The sequence below is a fragment of the Capricornis sumatraensis genome, chromosome 10 (genome assembly GCF_032405125.1).
Source record: "Capricornis sumatraensis isolate serow.1 chromosome 10, serow.2, whole genome shotgun sequence".
NCBI lineage: Eukaryota > Metazoa > Chordata > Mammalia > Artiodactyla > Bovidae > Capricornis > Capricornis sumatraensis.
The window spans coordinates 83,534,277-83,560,886 of NC_091078.1; the positions used below are offsets into that span (position 1 = coordinate 83,534,277).

At 40.7% G+C, this 26,610-nt stretch overlaps 1 protein-coding gene and 1 pseudogene across 1 annotated transcript in view; both read right to left on the reverse strand.

Moving 5' to 3' along the window:
* Window positions 1-26,610, reverse strand: part of SYNPR (synaptoporin) — a 294,771-nt gene that overhangs the window by 59,179 nt on the left and 208,982 nt on the right. The gene's annotated exons all lie outside the window — the stretch shown is intronic.
* Window positions 17,152-17,764, reverse strand: LOC138087258 (high mobility group protein B3 pseudogene; annotated as a pseudogene).

Here is a 26,610-nt window from a genome sequence, read left to right on the forward strand (position 1 = left end):
TACACACATCTTCTTTATCCTTTCATCTATTAATGTGCACTTAGGGTGCTTCCATATCTTGGCTATTGTAAATAATGATGCAGTGAATATAAGGGTGCATATATCTTTTCTATTTGTATTACTATTTTCTTTGGATACATACTCAGGAGTGAATCTTTATCTGAAGACCAATACTGGAAAGATTCCCTTATAATAAACAACATGTAAAACAAAAACAACAGGCAGGACCATGTCACCTGTGGTGACTATTGAGAAACATGCACACCTCCTGTCCAGGTGTCAGGATCTGCAACGCTTCTAACGCACCAGATCCCTCAGCTCACATGGACAGATTGGGTCTGCAATTTTTGAGTACACAGAGAGCAGCAGGGAGGGGGAGAATAAAATAATTTTTTTTCTATGCAATCAGCTGAATACCAACATTTTCCTCATTGCTAACTTATTGCTATTGATTTACAGTAAATGTTAATGGTGCTTAAGCACAAGACAAAAAAAAATCACTAACAAATTCCCTGTGCTTATTAATACCAATTATCTATATCTTGGTACTTAGCTTGAAGCCACACGGGTAAAATCAGGACCAAGGGGAAACAGAAGTGAAGCTGTATTATGGTGCCTGTTCCATGGAAGGGAATGGGCATCATTTATAAAGGAAGAGCATGTCGGCTGAAAATGGTCTGAGCATAATAATTCATGTCACTAAACACTTTGAATGCTATGAGATGGCATTTATTACTAAACATATATATTTTACCAGAAAGGTTCTTCTAGGCAATAGTTACATACATATGCATAAATTTGCATGCTTTATTTTGCAGAGAGAGATTTTAGAGTCACCATGTGTTTATCAGCTATAATAACTCTGGAAGCAAATATTATTCATTCAGAACCTAAACAAGGGGAAACCTCTTCTGTACAGATAGTGTCAGTTGATGGAATCTGGAAGCTGATGGGCCTACTTCTGTTCTTGTGAGGGACTAGTCAGGAAGCAATCACTGAGACTGCAAAAGGGCCAAATCCAATTTGTTGATTTCAAATGTATAAGGCCCTTCTCAGCTGACCTGACTCAATCAAGAGGTACTTGAATTTCATTGGGTTTTACTACATTGTGCCTATCCACAAAAAACCTTCATGTGAGAATAGATTTTTCCTTTTCTTCTTAAAAATTTACCAACACTTAAACAGAGCCTTTTAAACATTTCACTCCTGCTTCAGTTAAACTAAAGGAACTGCTGGGCACCCACAGTTTTTAGTTCTATTTGTAGGGTCTGAAAAAGTATTAAGCAAGCTGGTGTTACTTTATTAATAAAAATATTTTTGTCAACAACCAACGTTTCTCAACCTCCAGGCATTGTATTAGCTTCTTTACTGCTCGTGTCTCACTTAAAGATCATAACAGCCTTCTCAAGTAGATACTATCTGCCCCCATTACACAGATGACGAAACAGGCTTGAGGTAGGTAGTGAGCTTACTGGAGCTCACTGGAGTGAACGGCAGAGGTGAGTCTTGGATGCAAGCAGATTAGGAGGAGCTATACTAGTAAGTATGACACTTCCTTGCCTCTCTGCTTCAAAAATGACAGCATCCTTAGATTTCCAGCCAAATATTTGTATAAAAATGGCTGAGCCAGCTTTCCCATGCCATCTAATCTAATGATAGATGGATAGTTTTCACTGAATAAGATTCTAAACCAACATTCGTTCTGCTTCCACCTTGAAGCACTTGAAGGCATCATTCAAGGTACCCAGCAATGATGGAGTTGAATCCCTTTAGGCCAACAAATAGGAAGTCATTAAAAGCATCTAAGTTTCCAAATCTTGTCCTGGGTTATCCTAACATTTGCTTTATAAGTAAGCAGAGGATAATGAACCTGACTGCCTCAGGTACTGAAACTGTGACCATTATAGCATCTGTGGTTCTTCACAGGAGGAGAGTAAAGGACAGCACAGATTCATCTTCAGATAGCACTGTGCCAGTAAGGGCATCTGGTCATAAGACTTTTGAAACTGTGGACAGTATGTTTCACCGGGTGCGGAACAAAATAGGACTTAAGCTCCTAACATTATACCTGGGGGTGGTTCAGTGCAAGACAGTAATGACACATCCCAAGGGTGGTGACCCCAACCAGGAGTAAATGCAGGAAGCATTAAAGTATTTGGGAGAAAGTTGCTGCCACAGAATTTCTGACAGCCAGGATTAAAGTGGCCAAGCAGAGATCAGAAGGCAACTGGCAAATCGTGGTGCTGAGCACGCTTCTCCTCATAAGATAATTTTCTGTAGCCCCTGTTTCAATCTTTGCGCCAGCTGATAAAGACTCAAATCCTCTTGCTCTACTTCTTTCTCTCTTCCCACCAGGAAATACTGGCATTTGTCTGGTTTTTAGATTGTCTTTTCCTTTGCTAGTCATATGTGTGTATGTGTATGTATAATGAGTACATCTGCGTGTGCATTTGCAGACACCTCTACTTGCTCAGCCTGTATGACTTGCAACATAAATGACTACAAGATCCTGTGAGTTTACATATGCTTTTAAACACATCTCATTTTCTCTTCCCAGCAACCTTCTTCATTTACAGATGAGAAAGCTGGAGGTCAGACAACTTGAAAGAATCACCGAAGATCACCCAGATGGCAAAGAGAGAGGCAAATGTCTGCTATGCTCAAGTCCTTTATTCATTCACGAGGGATTTATTGAGCCCCACGCACCAGTCATTAGAGAAGCTAAGACAGGATGGTAATGAGTTGTGAGGAATGGGAGTGAAGATTATACAGAAGGTTGAAAGGGACAAGTCCCCTCTCACTGCCATTTCCCCTGGTTTTCTTACTGAACCTGAAGCATGGCATTTGGTGACGCTACTTAGGACAGTGATGGTGAGCCCACCTCTGCTACTGCTGGGTGCTGATCACCAACTGACAACTTTTTTGAGTGTATACTAGGCTAGTCACCAAGCCAAAGGCTTTTGTGTATTATCTCATACCTTTAAACTAGATAAAGTGGGTACTATTTCCCTTCTTTTTAGTGGAGAGGAAAGTGAGGAACACAGTGGTAATTCAACTTATTGAAGCAAAGGCCTTCAAACAGAGTGTGTGCGTGCTGCATTGCTTCAGTAGAGTTTAACTCTCTGCGACCCCATGGACTTCAGCCTGCCAGGCTTCTCTGTTCATGGGGTTCTCCAGCAAGAATACTGGGGTCCATACTGCCATCCTCCAGGGACTCTTCCCGGTCCAGGGATCAAACCTATGTCTCTTACGTCTCCTGTATTGGCAGGTGGGTTGTTTACCACTGGCACCACCGGGAAAGCCCAAAACAGAGTGTATATGACCCCAAGGTTTTTACTCTTAACCTCCCACATGAAAAAAATATAGTACTTAATACTATACTTAATACTACTATTCATTGGTTTTATCACTCACCTATTTACTGACTTCCCACAGCAAGGCTGCCCTTTCTCAGAGACTTCTTGCAGTCAGTCATGGCTCAGATGGTAGAGAATCTGCTTGTAATGCAGGAGACCTGGGCTGGATCCCTGGGTCAGGAAGATCCCGTGAAGGAGGAAATGGCTAACTCCAGTATTCTTGCCTGGAGAATTCCATGGACAGAGGAGCCTGGCTGGTTACAGTCCATAGGGTTGGAAAGAGTTGGAAACAAATGAGTGACTTTCACTTTTCACTTTCCCTCTCTCTATTAATCTCCACCTTAGGTTGTTTCTTAGCAGGAGAGTGGTCATGGGCTGAATGTCGGAGTGTCTGGGATTTGTGATATTTTGTTCCATGTTTCCTGGGCTCATGGGTAGTTTCAAACTGTTTCTCAAGACTCACACATTGATTATAGCAAGGATTTCCTTTATGCCACCAGTACCTCTTAAAGCGTACTTTTATGCTGTGGTCAAAATCTAGGGAGTGTCTGACTTCATGGAGCCTTAGGTACAGGATCTATTTAGGGTGGAAAAAGCAGAAGATGGGGACAGTGCGAGGACTGAGAAGAGTCTTGGGAAACATGCCAGTTGCAGTTGAGAGCTGAGAGAAGGCTCCAGCATCTGCTCTCTGGTTGCTAAAGCTGGACACAAGTTTGAAGTCCTTATCCTGCAAAGGAACCTGGAGAGACTCTGTCTGAGACATAGGACTCACTGATCAGAAGCTGAAAAGGATCTGTTTACCTGAAATGCCTCTGTGGACAAAAGGGGTCATTACTAGGAAAAATGAAAACAATCCAGGTTACAAATATCCTCTGAGGAGTGCCTTAGGGAATTTAATGATGCTCTCTGTTACCAGGAAGGTCAGTGGACCTGGAGGTGGTACCTATACTCCTGACTGCTAGACATGAGCGCTGATTCCAGCTTCCTTATTTTCAGGTAAAAGGCATTGCTTAGGTAGCCAGAATCACTTCTGCAGATGTTTTTGCCCTAAGTTTGAATCAAAATCAGCTTCATCTCCAAGACTTGCAACCAAAGCCCATCAGGTATTCACTAAAAATATTTTCCTAAAAGAAGAAAACAAAACTAAGGGAAAGAAAAAACACTGTATATACCCCAGCTCTTAAACACAAGGGCTTATCTCCTTGATGCGATTCTGCATTAAATGAACTACAGCTTATTGGTTTCCATGGGAGGAACTTTCTATTACTTTTTTCTGTTCTTTACCTTACCATTAGGGAAGATATTTTTTTTCTTAAAGAGAATATTGGGCAGAGAGAACTGAGCTAGACATGGAAAATGCAGTTAAGGTTATTGCAAAGAATACTCTTTTTTATGCAATTTGCTGTGCTTGTTCATATGAAGATAAGGCTGGAAAATGACTGGCTCACCTCCCTAGTATGTGCATGTCAGTTCCATAGGCCAGAAAGATATTTATCAAATTTACTGAAAGTGCACTATGCTAGAAGGATCTTTTCAAATTTCATCCCCCCTCCACAGGTTTGCATTCGTATAGACAAACATTTCAAAGTAAAAAGGTAGACTCTAAGGTAATTAAAAAGAAATGGATCTGTGGAAGCCAGGGCATGGCCTGAAGCAGGACTTAAGGAAGAAAAACTCTCTGAAACCATATAATGACTTGCAAAGAGGCACTGCCTTTCTCATAAGCTATGTTTTATTAATTTTAGTTTCTTCAAATAGAGTTTGAGTCATAGGGAACTCAGACTGCCTCTACATTGTCAAATTAAAATAGATAATAAGGTCGTTATCTGTATATTTCAGGGAAATGTTTTTTCCCTTCTTGTTTGCCTTCCCTGAACTATGGTGTTATACTCAAGTGAATACGAAACAAACAAGTCTCAGAGTTTTGTTTGTTTTTTTTACACTTGAATGTCCAAGCAACTGCCTCTCTCTGTCCATTTTATCTAGTTAGTACAGAAATGTTTCACAAATAAATAATTTAAAGGCTTCAACTAAAAGATTTTTATGTTTAGAACACATACAGGTCACGTGGTGGAGGACTGCAGAAATCTGTCTGAGCTGACCTTTTGTTTAGAGTTTAGGTCAAACTGATTTGATTTATTAACAGTCAAAATATGCTATGTATAAAAGTTCAATCAACACAGAAATGATTAGAGAGGAAAATGTAAGGTTTCTCATAATTTCAATTAGTATTAACAACTTAAAAGATGGAAATCAAACAGGGTCTTTAAACTGCTGTTTATTACCTAATAAGATTTTTAAGTCTTATAATATACCTAAAGATCCCTGGGTTGAATCTTCCCAATCCAGAGATTGAACCCAGGTCTCCCACATTGCAGGCGGATTCTTAACCGTCTGAGCCACCAAGGAAGCCCAATATACCTAGAGGATATATGAATTTTCATATTGTTTAGAATGTTCTATATTAGTGCACATTGCATAATAATTTTCTTAATGGTCCTCCAGTGGTGGAAATTTTATTTCCCATCTTTAAACACTGAAACAATGCCTTGAACATGTATCTTTGGATATCTGTATGTTCTTTGGATAAATTTCTAGAAGCAGAACTGCTGGGGAAAGGAGTTTATTAGTCAGGGTTCTCCAGGGAACTGGTACTAATAGGATACATACTATAAGGAATTTAAGGACTCTATTTTAAGGAATTAACTCATGTGAGTGTGGGGGCTGGCAAGTCTGAAATACACAGGGTAAGCCAGCAGCCCGGAGATCTAGATAAGAGTTGATGTCACGAACTTGAGTCCAAAGCCTGGAAAAGCAGAATTTCTATGTTGCAGTCTGAAGGCAGAATTTCTCCCCCAACCCCCCCCCCTTTTTTTTTTACAAGAAATCTCAGTTTTTGCTCATCATATCTTCAACTGACCGGATGAGACACACTCACATTATGAGATAATATATTACATTTATTGTAATAGAAAGAAAGAAAGTGACGTTGCTCAGTCGTGTCTGACTCTTTGCAACCCCATGGACTGTAGCCTACCAGGTTCCTCCGTCCACGGAATTTTCTAGGCAAGAATACTGGAGTTGGTTGCCATTTCCTTCTTTCCGACCCAGGGACTAAACCCAGGGCTCCCACATTGTAGGCAGACGCTTTACTGTCTGAGCCACCAGGGAAGCTTTATTGGAATGCTCGCATGTAATTGGCAATTGCAGTTGCTGCTACTAGGTGAATTGTAAACAGTTTCCAACGCTCAAAATTCAAGGCAGAAGTCTAATTACTAAAGTTGATTTTTTAAAAATCCAAATGCTCTCAAAAAGAAGAATTCCAAGACCTAGAAATACAATGCATTCTATTACTATACTGTCAAAAAATCACCCTTATCAGCAGTTATTTGGTCATTTTCTTCTTCTGCCTGCTGTCATTTCATTCTTCACATAATAACTACCTCGTTGAATGTTCAGGATAGGGAAACTAACAGAATCCTTGCTGGGAAGGAAATTCAATGTATCTGCCAGATTATAATAAAATAACCAGGAATCGTTCATATATATAGAACAAAATGCAATCTCCTTTAAACCACTGAAAAAGCTATTGCCCTGTCAAGTGGCCGTGAAGTTGTAAATTTCCAGTTCTTCAGGTTGTTAATATTACCGCAAATACACAAATTCTTTTTTTGGGGAAAAAAAAGAAAACGTCTAAGGCATAAGGAAACACTGTTCATCTTAGTTAACTAAACACAGTTTGTTCAATAAATTTACCAGCTCAGGATGGAAACTGCTCTTCATTGTCAGCAAATATAATGTCATCTATGTTCCTGATGCTTTGCCAGCAACAGGGGATTAATCATGCTTTTTTCAAGCTGCATTTCAAACATGACATCTAAGAATTCATTTTCCACACAGCAACCAGAAATCTCTCACATAAATCAGAGCATGTCACTCCGTGGCATAATGCTCTCCTTTAAGGCTTCCCCTCCCACTCAGGGCCAGATGCAAACACCTATCATGGCTTACAGGTCTGACATCATTTGGATCTTGCCCACTTGTTTGCTATCATCACATCCACTTGATACTTTCTCTTCCTGGAACACAACTCCCCTGCCCACTGGGGCCTCTTAACTGGCCTTCAAGCTGTCCACTGTCAGATTTATCTCTTCATTCAGATTCTCAAGGCAAGTATCACCACCACTGACAGACCTCCCTTGACCACCTAATCTAAAGGGCCTGTCCATCCCTTTATCCCACTTCACGCTTAATTTATTCTGTTTATTGCTCTAGTGCCTGTCTGAAGTCACACTGCTTATTTGTGAACCTGTGTTTTGCCTGTCTCTCCTCCTAGGCTCTAAGTAGCATGAAGGCAGGGATCCTGTTTATTTTCACTACCTATGATGGAGCACCCGGTCAAATTTGGGGCAAAACACAGATGCAAGGAAAATGGCTTTCTTGCATATTAGTTCTAGTGGGAATGAATGGAGTGACGCTCAGGGTGACCCCACACTGTCTATCCCTGGAAAAGAATTCTTGGGGACGACTTGGTGCCTCTGAAGTTAACAGTGAAAAAGAGACCATTTCTCATGCTGCCCAGGAAAAGGCATGAGGTAGTTTCCTCTCCTCACCCATTCTAATACACTTCATGTTTGTGGTCTCCTTGACTATGTCCTGCTTAATCCCTTCCTGCTTATCCAAGCCATCCTCCAGAATATCTGTTCCCAAATACGTCACCTCAATTTGAACCAATCTCCCATGAAAGACCAGTGTATACAACATCTAGTAAAGATTCTTCCTCATATTTTAATGAGGCCAGTGATACTAAACTATTTATTGAAGGGTCCAAAAAGACTTCAAAAGGAAAAAAATAGTAGTTAGTCATTGGAAAGATTTCAAACAAAACCAAACCCAATACCCTTCTATGTGTGTGTGTGTGTTTTTTTCCTTGATTCACAGAATGTTTAAATGGAAGAGAACAGGAGTGAAATCCTGCTTCTTCCCCTGATAATTAGAAATCAAGGTCTAAACCATGTGAACATATGCTGCAAATAATTCTTGCAAGTAATTTCATATTCAATATTTCTATTTAGCTCCCTGGAAATACTTAATGTTTATGAAAACTCTAGATCAGAACTCCTCAAACTGTGACTCAAAGACCCCTGAGGATATATGAAACCCTTCCACAGGGTTCATGAGATCAAAACTATTTTCACAATAATACTAACATGTTATTTGTCACTTTCAATCTCATTCTCTAAGGAAAACTGCTATAGGATGTAGCTGTTGTTCTGATGGCTAATAAAATGCATATTTTTCCATTTTATACATTTCTTAGCTTTGATTTCTAATTTGGTAATCTTCTAAATATCCACAGACATAGTCCACACAAATGAAAAGCTCTCTGTAGTCCTCATTTATAAGAATGTAGAGGAGTCTGGGACTTAATGTTCGAGAATGGCTGCTCTAAATGATGATTTTTTACTTTCCCCCAAATTTTCATTTTTCTTATGTCCATTTTTGATATTCAAGTTATATGGACATGCATGGCCTGATATTGAGTACCTATCATATGGATGTCATCACACTAAGCAATCGTTTTTATTGTCATCAGCCAATGAGTGTGTAGAGTATGTATCAGCTTCCTGTCCTTGGCAAATACTCAATAAAGGGCTCTTGTATGAGAACTGAAGATGATACTACCTAGATATCCTCTATCCCACTGACTGTCCATGCCTCACCTAGAGGGCATATGCCTTTATCTCGGATTATGACTCCTTCCTGGTCTTTGACATTTCATTTTCATCCTACCTCAAATGGCCTCTTAGGCTACAGGTAGGAAAAGAGAGATCAGACTTAGATGTTCGACTCTGATGATTATCCAGTGCGCTCACTCCCTGTCCATCCTTTATCTCTTCCCTGCAAGTGAGTCCCAGACTGAGGCCTCAAGATGGAGACATTTGCAACATGAAATCAAGAGTTATTTATTTTAGTATCCCCATGGAGTAGACATCTGATGTTTTTGCTTCAGTTCAGTTCAGTTGCTCAGTTGTGTCCAACTCTTTGTGACCCCATGAACCACAGCATGCCAGGCCTCCCTGTCCATTACCAACTCTCGGAGTTTACCCAAACTCATATCCACTGAGTCAGTAATACCATCCAACCATCTAATCCTCTGTTGTCCCCTTCTCCTCCCACCTTCAATCTTATCCAGCTTCTGGGTCTTTTCCAATGAGTTAGCTCTCCACATTAGGTGGCCAAAGTATTGGAGTTTCAGCTTCAAAACATCAGACCTTCCAATGAACACTCAGGGCTGATCTCCTTCAGGATGGACTGGCTGGATCTCCTTGCAGGCCAAGGGACTCTCAAGAGTCTTCTCCAACACCACAGTTCAAAAGCATCAATTCTTCAGTGCTCAGCTTTCTTCACAGTCCAACTCTCACATCCATAAATGACCACTGGAAAAACCATAGCCTTGACTAGATGGACCTTTGTTGACAAAGTAATGTCTCTGCTTTTTAGTATGCTGTCTGGGTTGGTCATAACTTTCCTTCCAAGGAGTAAGTGTCTTTTAATTTCATGGCTGCAATCACCATCTGCAGTGATTTTGGAGCCCAGAAAAATGTCAGATGTAGACCTGATCAATTGTCATGTATCCTCCTCTGGACTTAAAGACCGAAGACAGGGATATTGGATCCTACTTGAAAACAATGAGGCCAATACAGAAGAAAACATGTGGAGAAAGAGAAAAGGATTCTAGTCCCCTGGATTTAGGGATTGTGTTCCAAGCATTCCTTGGCACATAGCAGGTGCTCAAAAATATTGATTCAATTGACTTTAATTTAGCTTCTTTACAAATTACTGAAGCATCTCAGATAAAAATCTTTTAATAAATAAAACCATTTAATCCTTTATCCTGAACAGGCATCAACTACAGAAATACCCACTGGCATCTCAAAGTTGGATAAAATCCACTTCTCTCTTCTATTGAACCTCTCTCTTTGCTCTACCATGCACTACTTCTCTAGATTTTTATTTTCATTCCAAGTGTCCTCTTGAGAAAATAGTTGTTTTAAATCAGGATATGTCCCATGATTCAAGAATATTCTTTTCTGAAAGTACTTTTAGTTTTGCATTTCTCTGTTTAGTTTCTCTAATTTCTTAAATCTTGTGAAAGAAATTCCACATGTGGCCAACCTATGACAACCCTAATAGTCTATCCAGACTATCAAGCCAATGAACATGAACCAAAGTGAGTAAGAAAAGAAAGATTTTTAATAAAAGGAGGATTATAATTAGGATACAATACTCAGTTTGGCTCCTTCAATCAAGGAAAACTTAAAGTTTAGATTTTCATCTAAAATCTACACATTTATTTCAGAATCCCACATATATAAATATTCAGTGGGTCTAATGGTCTGTGATGAGTGGGCCAGTGTACTATAATTTGGCATCTTCAATTGGTTGAATTTAATAAGAAGACTATCCTATATTTTTTCCAGCAGTCATGTATGGATGTGAGAGCTGGACTATAAAGAAAGCTGAGTGCTGAAGAATTGATGCTTTTGAACTGTGGTGTTGGAGAAGACTCTTGAGAGTCCCTTGGACTGCAGGGAGATCCAACCAGTCCATCCTAAAGAAAATCAGTACTGAATATTCATTGGAAGGACTGATGCTGAAGCTGAAATTCCAATAGTTTGGCCACCTGACGTGAAGAACTGACTCACTGGAAAAGACCCTGATGCTGGGAAAGTTTTAAGGCAGGAAGAGAAGGGGACGACAGAGGATGAGATGGTTGCATGGCATCACTGACGCTATGGACATGAGTTTGGGTAAACTCCGAGATTTGGTGATTGACAGGAACCTGGCGTGCTGCAGTCCATGGGGTTGCAAAGAGTCAGACATGACTGAGTGACTGAACTGAACTGAATAAGAAGACATGTTAAGAAAAGCTTACCAACCAAACTCCCTTCTTCTATGGGATTAGCAGTGGTTCTTTTGAGAAATTTGAGATGAGATTTATCTTTTGTTTACTATTATCACTGAGTCCAAGAGCATACACACATACAGACACACACAAATTGACAGGGCACAGACTGACCATTCCTCAAATCTTGTCTCTGCTTGACTTGACCCTTTTTCCTAGTGGTGGGCAGAATGGCAGCTTCATACCCACATCTCATCAACTCATTAACCCTGATCACCAGAAGCAAACATCCCTCCTTGCTCCAGATGAGAAATCTAAATTAAGTCATGTGTCCATCTCTAAAGGGCTTTCCAGGTGGCACAGTGGTAAAGAATCAACCTGCCAATGCAGGAGACACAACAGAGGTGGGTTTGATGCCGGGTTGGGAAGATTCCCTTAAATATGAAATGGAAACCCGCTCTAGTATTCTTGCTTGGAAAACTCCACAGACAGAGAAGCCTGGTGGGCTTGTGGGTTACAGTCCATGGGGTTGCAAAGAGTCATATATGACTGAGCAACTGAGCACAGCACAATACAGTTTATCTCTAGTACAATCACTGAAGCCAAGAGGCTGGGTGCTCTAACTGGCCAGGCTACAGTCATGTGCCCTGTGTTTGTGTGTGTGTGTGTGTGTGTGTGTGTGTGTGTGTATGTGTAGGGGGTAAAAGGAGATGGAGTAGAACTTCATGTGACCTTCATGAATGGGTTATTCACTGAAAGATAGAGTCCAGTACTGAAAAACAGAAATAACAAATATCTACTGAATGGGTATCTGCCTTAGCAGAGCATGTCTGGGTTAAAAAAAAAAAAAATCTCTGTACCTCCAATGGCCAGTATTAAGCAGATGCTCAATACATGTTTGTGGAATGAACAAAGAATTACATGTAATATTACAAGTACCTCACTCCATAATAAGGATCAACTCTGTGTACTCTCCAGGGAGGATATTTTGCTGAACTCATGCTCATCACGTTATAGCCCCTTCTACCTTCATCTTTCCCTATTCTTATCATATACAAGCTCATTTCTTTTTCTGCACTTTCCCACTTAAACTACTACTTAAAGTACTCCTCAAGTCTGTTTCCACAGTGAAGCCTTTTCTGAGGATTACATGCCTCGCTATTTTCCCATCTTTGAGTTACCCATGCTTCTGATTTCTGCACTTAGCCCTTCATGAGTAAAGACCCCTAGAGTCAGGCTACCCATGTTTAATCCTCCACCATTTACTTGCTTTGTCATCTTGGCAAATTTCTTAATTGTTTTGTCTATAGAGTGTGTAAATCATAGTATCTACCTCTCAGAGGTTGATGTAAGGACTAAATTGATATGATACACAGGTCATTAGCACTGTGCCTGATACAGAGTAAGTGCTCAGGAAATACTGAATACCACTCTAGCTAATGGAACAAATAGCTGTGTGCCCTGTAGCAGACAAAGGTGGTGCCCTGCACCATGTCTCCTTGGCCTATCTGAGTTCAGGCAGCGGCTATAGATGCTGATAAACCTCCTACCTTATGCTTTCTTCTCTGACTGAGGGCCTCCCTTGGCCTGAGGAAGCCTTTTCTGCTACAAGTAAGGGTAGTTGGAAGTAGAAGGTACGAGGTTAATCCTCTTGTATGCAGCTTTTAATAACTGGGGGATAGAAGTCCCAGCCTCCCCAGCACCTAGTCTTAGGATTCTTGGGTGTGTTCCACACAGTTTCTCAGAGGATCCCAGCAGGAATGGGTCCAAGTTGCTCATAGTGGTAACCTGTACACAAATGCAATTAAAAAAATTTTTTTTTAAACCTTATTTTGTATTGGAGTATAGCTGATTAACAGTGTTGTGATAGTTTCAGGTGGACAGCGAAAGGACTCAGCCTTTTGGATACACATGTATCCATTCTCCCTTAAACTCCCCTCCCATCTAGGCTGCCATATAACACTGATCAGGGTTCTCTGCTGCTATGCAGTGGGTCCTTGTTGCATATCTACTTTAAATAGAGTAGGCAAATTTTTTTTAGCTTGTCCCCCTTACCTGCTCACTTTCTTCACTCTTTCGCTTGTGCCTCTTGGGATCACCTCACACAGGAGCTCCCTGTGTCCAAGTCTGTCAAAAGGCCTGACTTGGAGGGAGTGCAAAATAAGACAGCTCCCAGCAGTTTAAACTACATGTACACAATGGAGTATTACTCAGCCGTTAAAAAGAATTCATTTGAATCAGTTCTGATGAGATGGATGAAACTGGAGCCGATTATACAGAGTGAAGTAAGCCAGAAAGAAAAACACCAATACAGTATACTAACACATATATATGGAATTTAGAAAGATGGCAATGACGACCCTGTATGCAAGACAGGAAAAAAGACACAGCTGTGTATAACGGACTTTTGGACTCAGAGGGAGAGGGAGAGGGTGGGATGATTTGGGAGAATGGCATTCTATCATGTATACTATCATGTAAGAATTGAATCGCCAGTCTATGTCTGACGCAGGATACAGCATGCTTGGGGCTGGTGCATGGGGATGACCCACAGAGATGTTATGGGGAGGGAGGTGGGAGGGGGGTTCATGTTTGGGAACACATGTAAGAATTAAAGATTTTAAAATTTAAAAAAAAAAAAAGTAAAAAAATAAAAATAAAAATTAAAAAAAATGAAAAAAAAAATTTAAAAGTTAAACTAAAACTTGAAGTTGTTTCTGAAACAAAGTTAAAATTTACTAAGCACTGGGACTTCCCTGGTGGTCTAGTGGTTAAGACTCCATGCTTCCACTGCAAAGGGCACAGGTTCAATGCCTGATTAGGGAACTTCCTACATGCCACATAGTGTGGCCGTACATAAATAATAGATAAGCAAAACAAACAAACAAAAAAATAAATAAACTGTTTAAGTCATTTCTCAAGGTGTGCGTGCTAAGTTACTTCAGTTGTGTCCGACTCTTTGTGATCCCGTGGACTTTAGCCCACCAGGCTCCTCTGTCCATGGGATTCTCCAGGCAAGTATACTGGAGTGGGTTGCCATTTCCTCCTCCAGGGGATCTTCCCAATCCAGGGATCGTATCCGCCTCTCTTGTGTCTCCTGCATTGGCAGTTGAGTTCTTTACCATTAGTGCCACCTGAGAAGCTCTCATTTCTCAGGGTATATTTACTTAAAGCAGAGATCAAATTCTTTTTCTTTTAATTGAGATGTAATTGACATTTAACCTTGTTTTAGGGTGTACAATATACCGATTTGATTTACATATATATTGCAAAATTATTACCATAATAGGTTCAGTCAACATCCATGACCACATACAGTCACTATGTTTTTCTTATGATGAAAGCTTTTTAGTAAATACAGAATACTGTACAGCACTGTTAACTACAGTCACCAAGCTGTACATTATATCCCCAGCACTTGCTTATAACTGGAAGTTTGTAACTTTTGACTACCTTCACTCATTTTGCCTATCCCAAAACTCTCACATCTCTATGGCTAGCCATGTTTTATGAACCTACACCACAGAATTCCTTGCTGAATAACCAATATATTGTGAGACAATTTTTAGTATTTAGATTCAAGACAAGGAAGTCCTGTGATTTTCTCACCAGAGCTGATAGGTTTGATTTTCTTTTTGTGTTCCTGACATGGTTCAAGTTTGGGATATACAGGTACGAAAGCTTGACCCTCTTTCGGAAACTTTAGCCTAGGAACTATAACTTGTGAAAATGAGCCATAACCTGGGTTTATTTATAAAAATAAATTCACACTTGTGTGGTGGATTTTACTTTGTTGAGGGATCACTGATCTACTGAGTGACTAGTACAAACATACAAGGATGTCAAAATATACAGTACAAACTAGAATTGTGTGTTTTTTCTTAAGTAACGGAAATCTGTCAAACTCTGAAACTGAAAAAGCAGATGTCCTGGTGCAGAGGTATAAACAGAAGTGGGGAAAAGAGAAAAGCCCTTTGTTTTCCTTCTACTAAACAAATGGCTAGAAGAAATCAGGGGTCTAGTCAGATGAGGTTTATTCTTTGCAATAAAATAGCTAGGCTCATGTTTGTTCTATTTATGACTTACAAACACTGCCATTTTCACAAATGTTTAGGCAACTGTAGATTATATGAACAATAAATTGTTCTCATTCAGTCGCTCAGTCATGTCTGACTCTTTGTGACCCCATGGACTGCAGCACCCCAGGCTTCTCTGTTCTCTATTTCCCGGAGTTTGCTCAAACTCATGTCCATTGAGATGATTATGCCATCCAACCATCTCATCCTCTGTTGCCCCCTTTACACAATAAATGATTTTTTTTTAAAGTGAAAAAATAGAAACAAAGGTATACTAATAATGTGTAAAGTTAGTCTTGAAGACTGCATGAGGTAACCATTGCCACTGTAAAGTCTACATAATAAATCCATCAGCAAGAAAAGGCTTATAACAACCACCACCTACTGCTGCCCTTGTGTTTCTGGCTGGAGTAGCTCTGCTTCATGATTCATGTTAATTCTGGCACTCAGGATGAAGCGGGGGCGCGTCTACCTGGAGGCCTTTTCTTGCTGATGGCACAGGCACAGGAAGGCAAACAGGAATATGCCATGTCTGTTAAGGATTCATGTGGACAATGTCACACCATTCTGCTCACATTCCCCATTGGCCAAAGCAAGTCACCTAACAAGTTAAACATCAGTGGGCAGGGAAATATACTCTGTCTCATGTGACCATGGTGACTGACATTGCAAAAACGAGTTTGGGGAAGGGGACAAAGAACTGTGACCAGTAAGTCTTTCTGGGGGAATAATATTAATGATCACACTGCTTTCTCATGTGCATTATGCCCTGGTTATCCTGTTCTCCTTCGACTTATCAAGCATCACCTTTATCCTAATTATTCTCTCTGCTTGAAATTATTTCCCCTTACATTTCTTCCACTTCTATAATGCAAACCCCATGAAGGCAATGTTTTGAGGGTCTATTTTCTTCACTGATGGTGATCTCTTATCTCTCAGATGCTGCCAGCTGCTTATATAAGATTTTTATGTATAATCTTTTTTTTTGATGTAATACTGTTTATTTAACTTCAGAAACATTTCAACATTCTAAACATACAAAAAAAAAAAGAACGTTGCAGATCATGTTTAGTACAGAAGGTTCTTGAACTTTATTGGTGCAGTGGCTCTTGGCTTTGCTGACAATGAAGAGTTCTACGATTTGTTCAAAGAAAAACAGTTTAAAACTACCGCACTTCAACTAAAAAGGATCCAAAACACTTCTCATGCCAGCTGACTGCCTCCCTTTTCCACAGCTAAGAATGGCAGAGGGATGCTATATCGCTATATACAAAAACAAGACAACCTGAAGCTAAATGCATGCCCACTGCAGTGTCCACGGGTCCAGCCCCACAGTGCATGCCCTGAGCTACAGTCCCTCTGGAAGGCATCACCCCAACAGCCTCCATACCAAGCAAGGAGAATCAAGAGTGTGTCTCGGTTGCTTTGCTCTTTTTACAAACTACAGATATGTACAGTTGAAAACTCGGGATTTCTAGCCAATGACCATAAAATCAACACACCACCTTACAAATTAAAAAAAAAAAAAAACAAACCCAGAAACCTTTTTAGATGCCTTGTCACACCACAGCAAAGTGCACAGAGTGAGGAGGACACGAGAGCCTTTTCGTTTTAAAAATGTTTGGAAATATGTATAACTTTGATACAGTTTCCAGGTGCTTTGGACACCCATGGCCACTTCATGTAAACCAATGACAATTGCTAGAACACTTTGAGAGACTACGATATGATCGTGAGCCAACTGGGTAATTAAACCTAATGATGGCAACAGACATATCTTGGGTGAGAGGTGTGTCAATCATGGCGCTCCCTACTCTAAGGTATCCACAAGGCGAAAGAGCAACAATTTTTTTTCTTCCTCCTCCTCCTCCACTTCCTCCTCATTGTCTTTGTCTTCCTCTTCCACATTTTTCCGGGCAACTTTGGCCGGACGCGTGGTGCCATCAAACTTCCCTTTAGCCTTAGAGTCTGCAATACCCTTCTCATACTTCTCCTTCAGCTTCGCTGCCTTGTTGCTTCTCACTGTCATTTAAGTTATGCCACATCTTGCCCAGCTCCTTTGCCACATCTCCAATAGAGATGCCAGGGTTTGTAGACTTGATCTTTGGGCGGAATTCAGAGCAGAATAGGAAAAATCCAGACGGTGGTCTCTTGGGGGCATTAGAGTCCTTGCCTCCCTTAGCTGGTCCATAATCCTTTGTTTCCTGATCATAGTGCACTTTATCCGCCTTTGCCATTTCATTGAATTTAGACTTCTCTTTCCCAGACATGGTCTTCCATCTCTCAGAGCATTTCTTGGAAAATTCAGCAAAATTGACTGTGGCCTCTGGGTTTTTCTTCTTACGTTCCTCTCTGCACATCTGCACAAAGAAGGCATAAGCAGACATCTTGCCCTTTGGTTTCTTGGGATCACCTTTAGCCATCTTGATTGTATTGTTCGCTAGTCTGTATGTACACTCTTAATACATTTGTTGATGAGATAACTTTGTTCAAATGTTTCAAACCACAGTATGTTTCAGTAACAGAGCACTGAGACATTGTTCTGGAAGGACAGTAATCTGGATAAAATTTATTCACCAAAGGGTCTATTTCCCACCATGAGAGACCCAGGATTCAAAGTTTCAAATATCTTGGATTACTGCCAACCAAGGCTAAATACTCCAACGAAGTATTTTAGGGTCCTGCAACAAGAGTCGGACACGACTGAGTGACTTCACTTTCACTTTTCACTTTCATGCATTGGAGAAGGAAATGGCAACCCACTCCAGTGTTCTTGCCTGGAGAATCCCAGGGACAGGGGAGCCTGGTGGGCTGCCATCTATGGGGTCGTACAGAGTTGGACACGACTGAAGCAACTTAGCAGCAGCAGCAGCAGCTGCAGCAACATAGTTTGTTAACTGTACAAGAATTTTCCATGTGGTGTGCTTCCCAGGTGGCCCAGTGGCAAAGAATCTGCCTGCAATACAAGAGATGTGGGTTTGATCCCTGGGTCAGGAAGATCTTCTGGAGAAGGAAATGGCAACCCATTCCAGTATTCTTGCCTGGAAAATCCCATGGACAGAGGAAGCTGTCAGGCTACAGTCCACAGGGCTGCAAAAGAGTTAGACATGACTGAGCGACTGAGCACGCACACCCACATTCCTTGAGGTAGGAAGACTTATTTGTTTCTCTTAGGGAGCTCAGCTTATCCTGGGACATGTGAGGACTGAGCTAGCATCTCACATTTAGGAGGCAAATAATTATTCATTGTAGCATGGATTTCCATAGGTAATCTCAATTCATCATACCAAGTATTTCAGGTTTAAATCCAAGACACTTTCTGATATCAGAAAATACCTTGATATCACAGAATCCTTCAACCTGGAAACATTACATTTTCTATCTTTAAACATTCATGCATTTATTTATTCAGTAAACATTTCTAAGTACCCATTACCTGCCAAACATTGTAGCATGCCTCAAAACACAAATACCTAAGGAGCTTATACACTAGTGGGGACACAGATGCGTAAATAAATAATTACCATGGAATATGATCTTTGCTGGAAAGAAAATGTGAACCTTCAGATAAATGCAGCTCATGGTTGAACTAGGGATTCAGGGAGGTTTCTTGTAGAGATGAAATCTAAGTCAGTTCATGAAAGAGGAATAAGAAATTTACAAGGCAGGAAAGGGACTGGGTGGGAAACTGGGAAGAATTTTGTAGACAAAGGGTAAACTTATAGAAATGCATGAAAATAATAAGTTTGGGGAACTACAAGTCACTCTACAAACTTACCATCTCAGGGAGATAATGACTGATCGTGGTTTTTATGTTTAAGCATCAGCTTGACTGAAACATAATTAACCATAATATAGTACCACAAAATTCATCCTGGCTTTTAATATTTGTATAGCCTTTAGTATATTCACAGAGTAACCCATACCACTGTCTAATTTCAGAACATCTTCATTGCCCCCAAAGAAGTCTCCTACCTATGAGTTGTCACACTCCATCCTCCCATTCTTTTTCCCCTGGAAACTATGAATATACTTTGTTCTAGAAATGTGCATATTCTAGATATTTCACATAAGTAGCATGTTGTAAGTATATTTCATCTAAACAATTCAGAAAATAATTTCTGCAGTTAATAATCATGTTTATAATTATATGTATTAATGTAGGTATATTGTATTCATTTTCCTCATCAGTATTTTCTGATTTTACTTCATTACCTTATTTTCTGCCACTTAGTTGTGTAATCTTGGGCAAGTTATATAATTTCTCTGATTCTTATTTTCCTAACATTGAGAGTACCTCTTTTCACTGAGTTCTTTTAAACATTAAATGAGAAATGCATGTAAAGATCTGAGTAGAGCATCTGATATACAGAAGTACTTCAAAGGCTTAGATGTTAGCTTTTTCTACTTACTTTTACCATGAGAATATTAGTAGGTGATACACTAAGAGTATCTCCTGACAAAATGTAATTTTCAGATGTTAATTAAAGAAATTGGAAATGGAATAATGCAATCCCTAAAGTTCCATTTCACTAAACAAAATCAGCTTGCTCATCTTTCCTCCTAGCTGTAACTTGGTCCCATACCCACATGAGAATACAGAAAAACATTGACAGACTTTCAGTTACCTTAATGCTCCCATCAATTCTAATTTCTGATTTATTCATTATTTGATGACTTCTTTCCAGGTTGGCCCTTTCATCTTTCTATAAAAAAGAAGGCTTCCTAAGAAATGTACTAGGTAAAAAAAAGAAAAATAAACAATCTCCTGAAATATGTGGGTAACACAAATGATGAATAAACTATTTGAAAGCACTTGTCCAAACGTCTTGCACTGGAATTTCAAGTCTAATTTACTTAACAAACAGAAGTTTTCTAGTGTTTCATCTTTCCCATTAGCTCTAAGGGAGTTTCATCCCTTATAGTGGTTTTCTGATTTGCACGTTTGCCAAGGTAAACTCTAATGGGGATTAGCTGTGCTTTGGTTGACAAGCATTTATTCTTCTTTCTCTTATTAGTAGCACCTTGGTTTCTTTTGAAGAATCACATCTCTTTGAGAGACAGCATTTCTTCCTCAAAAGGAACATTTCTAAGCCAAGGGTGTGTGTGTGTGGTCCAACTTAGACAACTATAATAGATTATTTTTCTGGATTTAGGCCCTTGAGTGGTATTATATAAGAATGGGATGAGGGGTTGAGTTGAATCATTTCCATAGCAATGCACAGATTTGACTATAAATTACAGTCATTCCTTAGTTTCAACCGTATATATGTCTTGAGTTGCCCCATTTCTTGTATTTTCTGGAGCCCAATTTCTCAGTATTTCCTTTCATTATGTGAACTTCCCTAAGACCTTCTAATAAATTACTTCCCTTGTTGCTCAAAGGCAAACCATATTCTTGCAACCTCCAAACTCCTACACATACATAGTCTGCTTCCAGCCCCTGCGCACTCCCAGACCTTCCAAAAGAAGTAGAGCTACTTACAGCCAGTTTCTGTTAACTCATTTAATCTTCAAAAAGACTCATCATAAACTCCCTCGAAATTCTCTTATTCCTTTTTTTCCCACTTAAAATTTTTTTTTACAATGTTGTGTTGGTTTCTGCTGTACAACAACGTGAATCAGCCATAACTATACATATATCCCCTCCTTCTTGAGCCTTCTTGAGGCTTCCCTGGTGGCTCAGAGGTTAAAACGTCTGCCTGCAATGCGGGAGACCTGGGTTCGATCCCTGGGTCAGGGAAGATCCCCTGGAGAAGGAAATGGCAACCCACTCCAGTATTCTTACCTGGAGAATCCCATGGACGGAGAGCCTAGTGGGCTACAGTCCCACTCCAGTATTCTTGCCTGGAGAATCCCATGGACGGAGAGCCTAGTGGGCTACAGTCCATGGGGTTGCAAAGAGTCGGACACGACTGAGCAACTTCACTTCTTGAGCCTTTCTCCCCTGCCCCAACTCCACCCCTCTAGGACATCACAGAGTGCCTGACTGGGCTCCTTGTGTTATACAGAAACTTCTTAGCAGCTATCCATTTTACAGATGATAGTGTATATATGTTGATGCTACTTTCTCCATCTGTCCCACTCTATCCCTTCCCCACTGTGTCCACAAGTCCATTCTCGATCTCCTATTCCTTTTAAGTTTCAGAATCTCTCAAGTGTTCCAAATCTTTCCTCCAAAGGATTTGACTGAAACCATGAGTGATAGGAGAAAGTGATGTTTGATAATGATGGAGAAAACCACGAAATCTTCTTCCCATCTGTCCTTCAGTTTTTCAATAAATTTCTAATGAGGACATCCCTGCCCTGTTCTAGATATTATAAATACAAGAATTACTAGGATTGAGTCTTGTTCCTTAGAGAGCCTAGAGTCTAGTAGGAGAGATAAGACACACAGAAATAGCGCTAATGCCAACAGAGGCTGTGATAAGAGTTACAATTGAGGTAGAGATCAAGGGCTACAGGAGCACAACAGAGGGAAGATTAATTCAGGCTGGAAGGACTGGAGAAGATTTCAGGAGAGGAGATGAAACTTCCAGCCGACTAATCCTCCTGCAAGTGTCCAGTGGCCAATTATCTCCAGGAAATGGAGTTTGCAAAATTAAGCCTAGCCCGCAGAGGATCGTTTATTTTCTCTTAGCATGGCATATTACAGTTTCCAAGGTTTATGCCTTCTTGGGAAATGTACTAAATTGCTTAGAACAGGGACTGAGAACATAAGGATGTCAAACCTTGCTGGTCTGTGTCTAATATGTCTGGGGCCTGGTGCCTGCCTCATTTTAGTTGGTGGGACCAAAAGACGACTGACCATGGTCTGGATGGAGGCCAGTGTGTCTCTGAGCAGTCTTTAAACATGGCTTAAAATGAACTACCACCTCCACATAGCCACTTGGGCTTATTTTCTTCAAATGGGGACAGCGGCTACACCAAGCCTGCAACTTCTTCTCAGCTGCCTTGAAAACAGATATTTCTTTCCCGTCCTTTTATTGCTGTCTTCTGTCCACATAATGCAGCCAGCGTTCTTCATTTTAACAGAGAATGGATGCTCTGAATAAATCTGGGATGGACAATTGACCTGACAGAACAGGCTTGAAAAACTTATTACTGCTCATGGCCATACTGGTAGGGGTTTTACGTGAAATGCCCCTTTCACACTGCTAACCTCAAAGACATTAGGAAGCAGTGTTATTTGGACTACAAAACGTTGTATACCTTGGTGACAATGAATTCATCTATGAAGTCAGAAAGTATATAATTAAAAGAGATAAAGTCACTTCTTTTCTTTAAAGATCCCATTTTTTCAAGACAACAATTAAATTTGGTAAAATAAGTAGCCTTGTACCCACTTTCACCTACCTATAAACTTCACACTGTGGACAGTGTTCTCACTAGGCTTCCATTGGACAAGAGCAAAGGAGGAAAAAAAGAACAACCCAAAAAACGGTTGGCCAGACTCTCCCTCAGAGTCCAGGGAGAAAGACTTTGTAACATCATTATTTTATTGGACCCTGCTGTGTGAACACATTAGGGAGGGTACTTCTGGGGCATGCACTACCAGAAGCTCCTTGGGAATGACATAACATTCCTGCAGAAGTTGGCGGAAAAGAGAAATAAGGCTTCAGTGGGAGTTCTAATGCTGCCCTGATTTTTCCCAGTCTCAGGGACCTGAATTTTCAGCTTAGTTCAACGACCCCTAGGATGTCCTGAAGATCTTTCCTACTTGGGAAGGGGTGAAGACAGAAAAGGCAGAGGTCTTCAGCTCTATGGACATTCCTTTGTTTCCAGTGTTCAGTGGAAAAGAGTCACTTCTGAATTTCATCTGACAAGGCACAGGAGATCACTGGGGCCCAATGAGTACAAATGTATTTGTTATTATGAGTTGAATTGAATCCTCTACAAAAGGTATGCTCAATTCTTAACCCCCAGCACCTTAGACTGTAACCTTATTTGGAAAAAGGGTCACTGCAGATGTAATTAATTAAAATGAGGCCATGCTAGAGTAGGGTGAGCCCCTGATCTAATATGATTGGTGTGCTTATAAGAGGATGGCCACATGAAGACAGAGACACAGGGAGAATGCCACATGAGGACTAAGGCAGAGACTGGGTTACGCAGCCATAAGCCAGGGAATGCCAAGGATGGCCAGCAAACTGCCAGGAGTCAGGAAGAGGCCAGGAAGGATTCCCCTGCAAGTTTCAGAGGGAGCACGGCCCTGTAGACACTTAAAAAAAAATTTCCTATGAACAGTCTGATCTTAGACTTCTAGACTCCAGTACTGTAAGATGATACATTTCTGTTGTTTTAAGCCATGCAGATTGTGGTACTTTGTTATAGCAGCCCTGAGAAACTCATACATTTGCTCAGAACTCACCTAGATTGTATATTATTGATACTTGTGACTAAGAAACTTCTGGTCCACTTTATACCTGCCTCCTCCTCACCACTCCCTGAGCATCTCCTAAGTTCCCCATATGCTCTCTCACCTCTGGGAGTGTGCCACCTTCCAGGCACAGCCAGAACCTGTGACCCCCAAGTCTGCTCAAAGTCTACTCATCATTCAAAGTCAGTTCAAAGGGAAAAGTCGCCCATCGCTCCGAAGGGAGTGAGAGTAACAGTGTCTTCCAAAGTGAATCATTTGTACCAGAACTCTGCTTGCCATTTAGGTAGCTTTATTTATTAAATAGTTATTTATCATAACTCTTTAAAGTTGAGACTCTGTTTGGTTCCTTTTACATCTCTGAGATGCTTGCTTCTCAAAATTCAGTTCTCAAATTAGGAGAATAAATTCAGAGAATCTTAGCATCCATCCCATACCGAAATCAGAATCTGCATTTAACAAGCTCCTGTGAAACTGCATAGATAGAAATACTTGAGAAGCTGACCCTAGAGGACCTTGACCTACCAGCATACCATACATTCACTGAATGTATACTTCACATTGGCTACTTAGCTGAGTGTTTTTATTTACATTTTTCCAGATTAGTCATTTTGACAATTCTATTAGCAGTTCTGTGAGGAAGGTATTAACCTATTACATGGATGAGAAGATTGGAGGGAAGCTAGATTGGGAAATGCAGGGTGTATTCTCATATTTCCACCTCTCTGCCCAGTTCAACACAATGCCTACTTGGCCTACAAAATGCAGGGTGTATTCCCATATTTCCACCTCTCTGCCCAGTTCAACACAATGCCTAATTGGCCTACCCAGCAGTTTTTCAGGCAACAATGGTATCTGCCCAGGAGGCTGGAATTTCAGAGGGACATCTGAGCATCTGTTTTCGACACGGGCTTTCTTTTTCTTCTGCTACTTTAACACTTAGTGGATGAACGTGTGTCTCTATAGATACTCTATTAAAAAAGGGTTCCATGGAAACACTCATTTTGAGAAATGATGCAAATTACACAGCCCTCTTGAACATTAGTGGTGGAGAGCACCTATTACAGGCTTCATCCCATGACCTCAGTAAATATACCTACTCAACTTGGTTTAACTCAGTTTTCCCAAAAGTTTATTTGACTCCGAATTAACATGGTGTAATAGCCATTAACATTCTGTGAAGGGCATTCTGGTTTAAAATGAGATGTTAATGACAAAGAGATCAAGAGAGAGATTCACTTCATGGATTGCTTTTTAATTGAGAGAGAGACAGAGGTAGAGAGACAAAGAAAGAGAGAGAGCCTTCTCTCCTGTGGTTATTCTTCAAAGTGGAAGTTTTCTCAAAATGAGATATTAGCATGTGGCAAGAGCTAGGAATCAGCATGAGCTTCTGAACCACTGGGAAGAGTGGCTCATTTCTTTATGCATTATTTAACATCATAACGTCCTTCCTAGAATCTTCTGTTCCATGCTATAACTCGAGACAAAGACCTTTGATAAAATTAAGTAGGATGTTAGCTCTGAAGCACAATGGGAAGATAAAGTGGCAGATTAGATCATATTAACTTTTAAAAATGATCACTAAGGTCATGAGCTTGACACACGGTGGGTGTGGTATTGCAAAGTAGCAGGATAGCGCCATGCAAAAGACATTAATTACCCAACAGGGGGTTTATAGGAGAGGGCGGTGGAGGCTTAAGCATTTGGCTACCAGGGGAAATCTCTTTTCAAGGATTCTTTTCCCCTTTGAGATAAAAGACTTCATTAAGAGCCTTCGTGCTTGATGTGGACTCTTGATAGTTTCATGGGTAGATTTATTTGTATTCCTGGTGCTAATGGAGAGCAGCTCCTGGTCCACAGAGCTTCTCAGGGTTCTGGCAAGTGATGCCCTCATTTTCCGGAATTTCTAGTCAAGGACAGGCATCCCTTTCTTTAGTGCAAATCCAGAGCCATGATTGATCACCACCTGCATGCTTACAATGGAAACAAAGGATGGGGTTTCCTAGGTATTTTCTTTTCAGAAAAGAGGGGATTAAAGGTTGGTTATTTGGAAGCACTTCTAGCTTCTTGATGGCTTCTTGAAGCTCCTTTCTTCTTTTTAAAAATAATTTTATTATTTATTTTTGGTTGTACTGGGTCTTCGTTGCTGCGTGGGCATTTCTCTAGTTGTGGTGAACAGGGGCTAATCTGTAGTTGCGGTGTGCGGGCTTCTCATTGCAGTGGCTTCTCTTGTTGTGGAGCACGGGTTCTAGGGTGTGTGGGCTTTAGAAGCTGCTGCCAGAGGATTCAGTAGTTGTGGTTCCTGGGCTCGAGAACACAGGTTCAATAGTTGGGGTGCACCACAGGCTCAGTTGCTCTGAGGCATATGGGATCTCCCCGGATCAGAGATCAAACCCATGTCTCCTGCATTGGCAGGAAAATTCTTTACCACCGAGCCAGCAGGGGAGCCATGCAGCTCCTTTCTGTGAAGACATGGACACAAGTACCTGAAATGATTTTCAAACAATGCATGTGGCATCAGCTATCCAAAAAGAGATGAAAGCAGGTAGATTGGAAGCACTAACACCAGTTTTCCTCTGAAGTCCACAGATATATTTTTCATGGTGCCCTGTGAGCTCATGTCCCCATATTATTGGCTGCTCTTCTGCCTGGCTTTATTTCAGCAGTCCCCTTTGTCTGGAATGCCTTGGCTCCCATTTCTTTTTTAAAAAAATCTTTTGGCCACACTGTGCGGCATGTCGGATCTTAGTTCTCCAGCCAAAGATTGAACCAGCAGCCCCTGCACTGGAACTGCAGGGTCTTAGCCACTGGACCACCGTGGGAGTGCCTTGGCCCCCATTTCTGCTGATTGAAATCTTACCCATTCTTCAAGGCCCTGTTCAAATTTCTTGT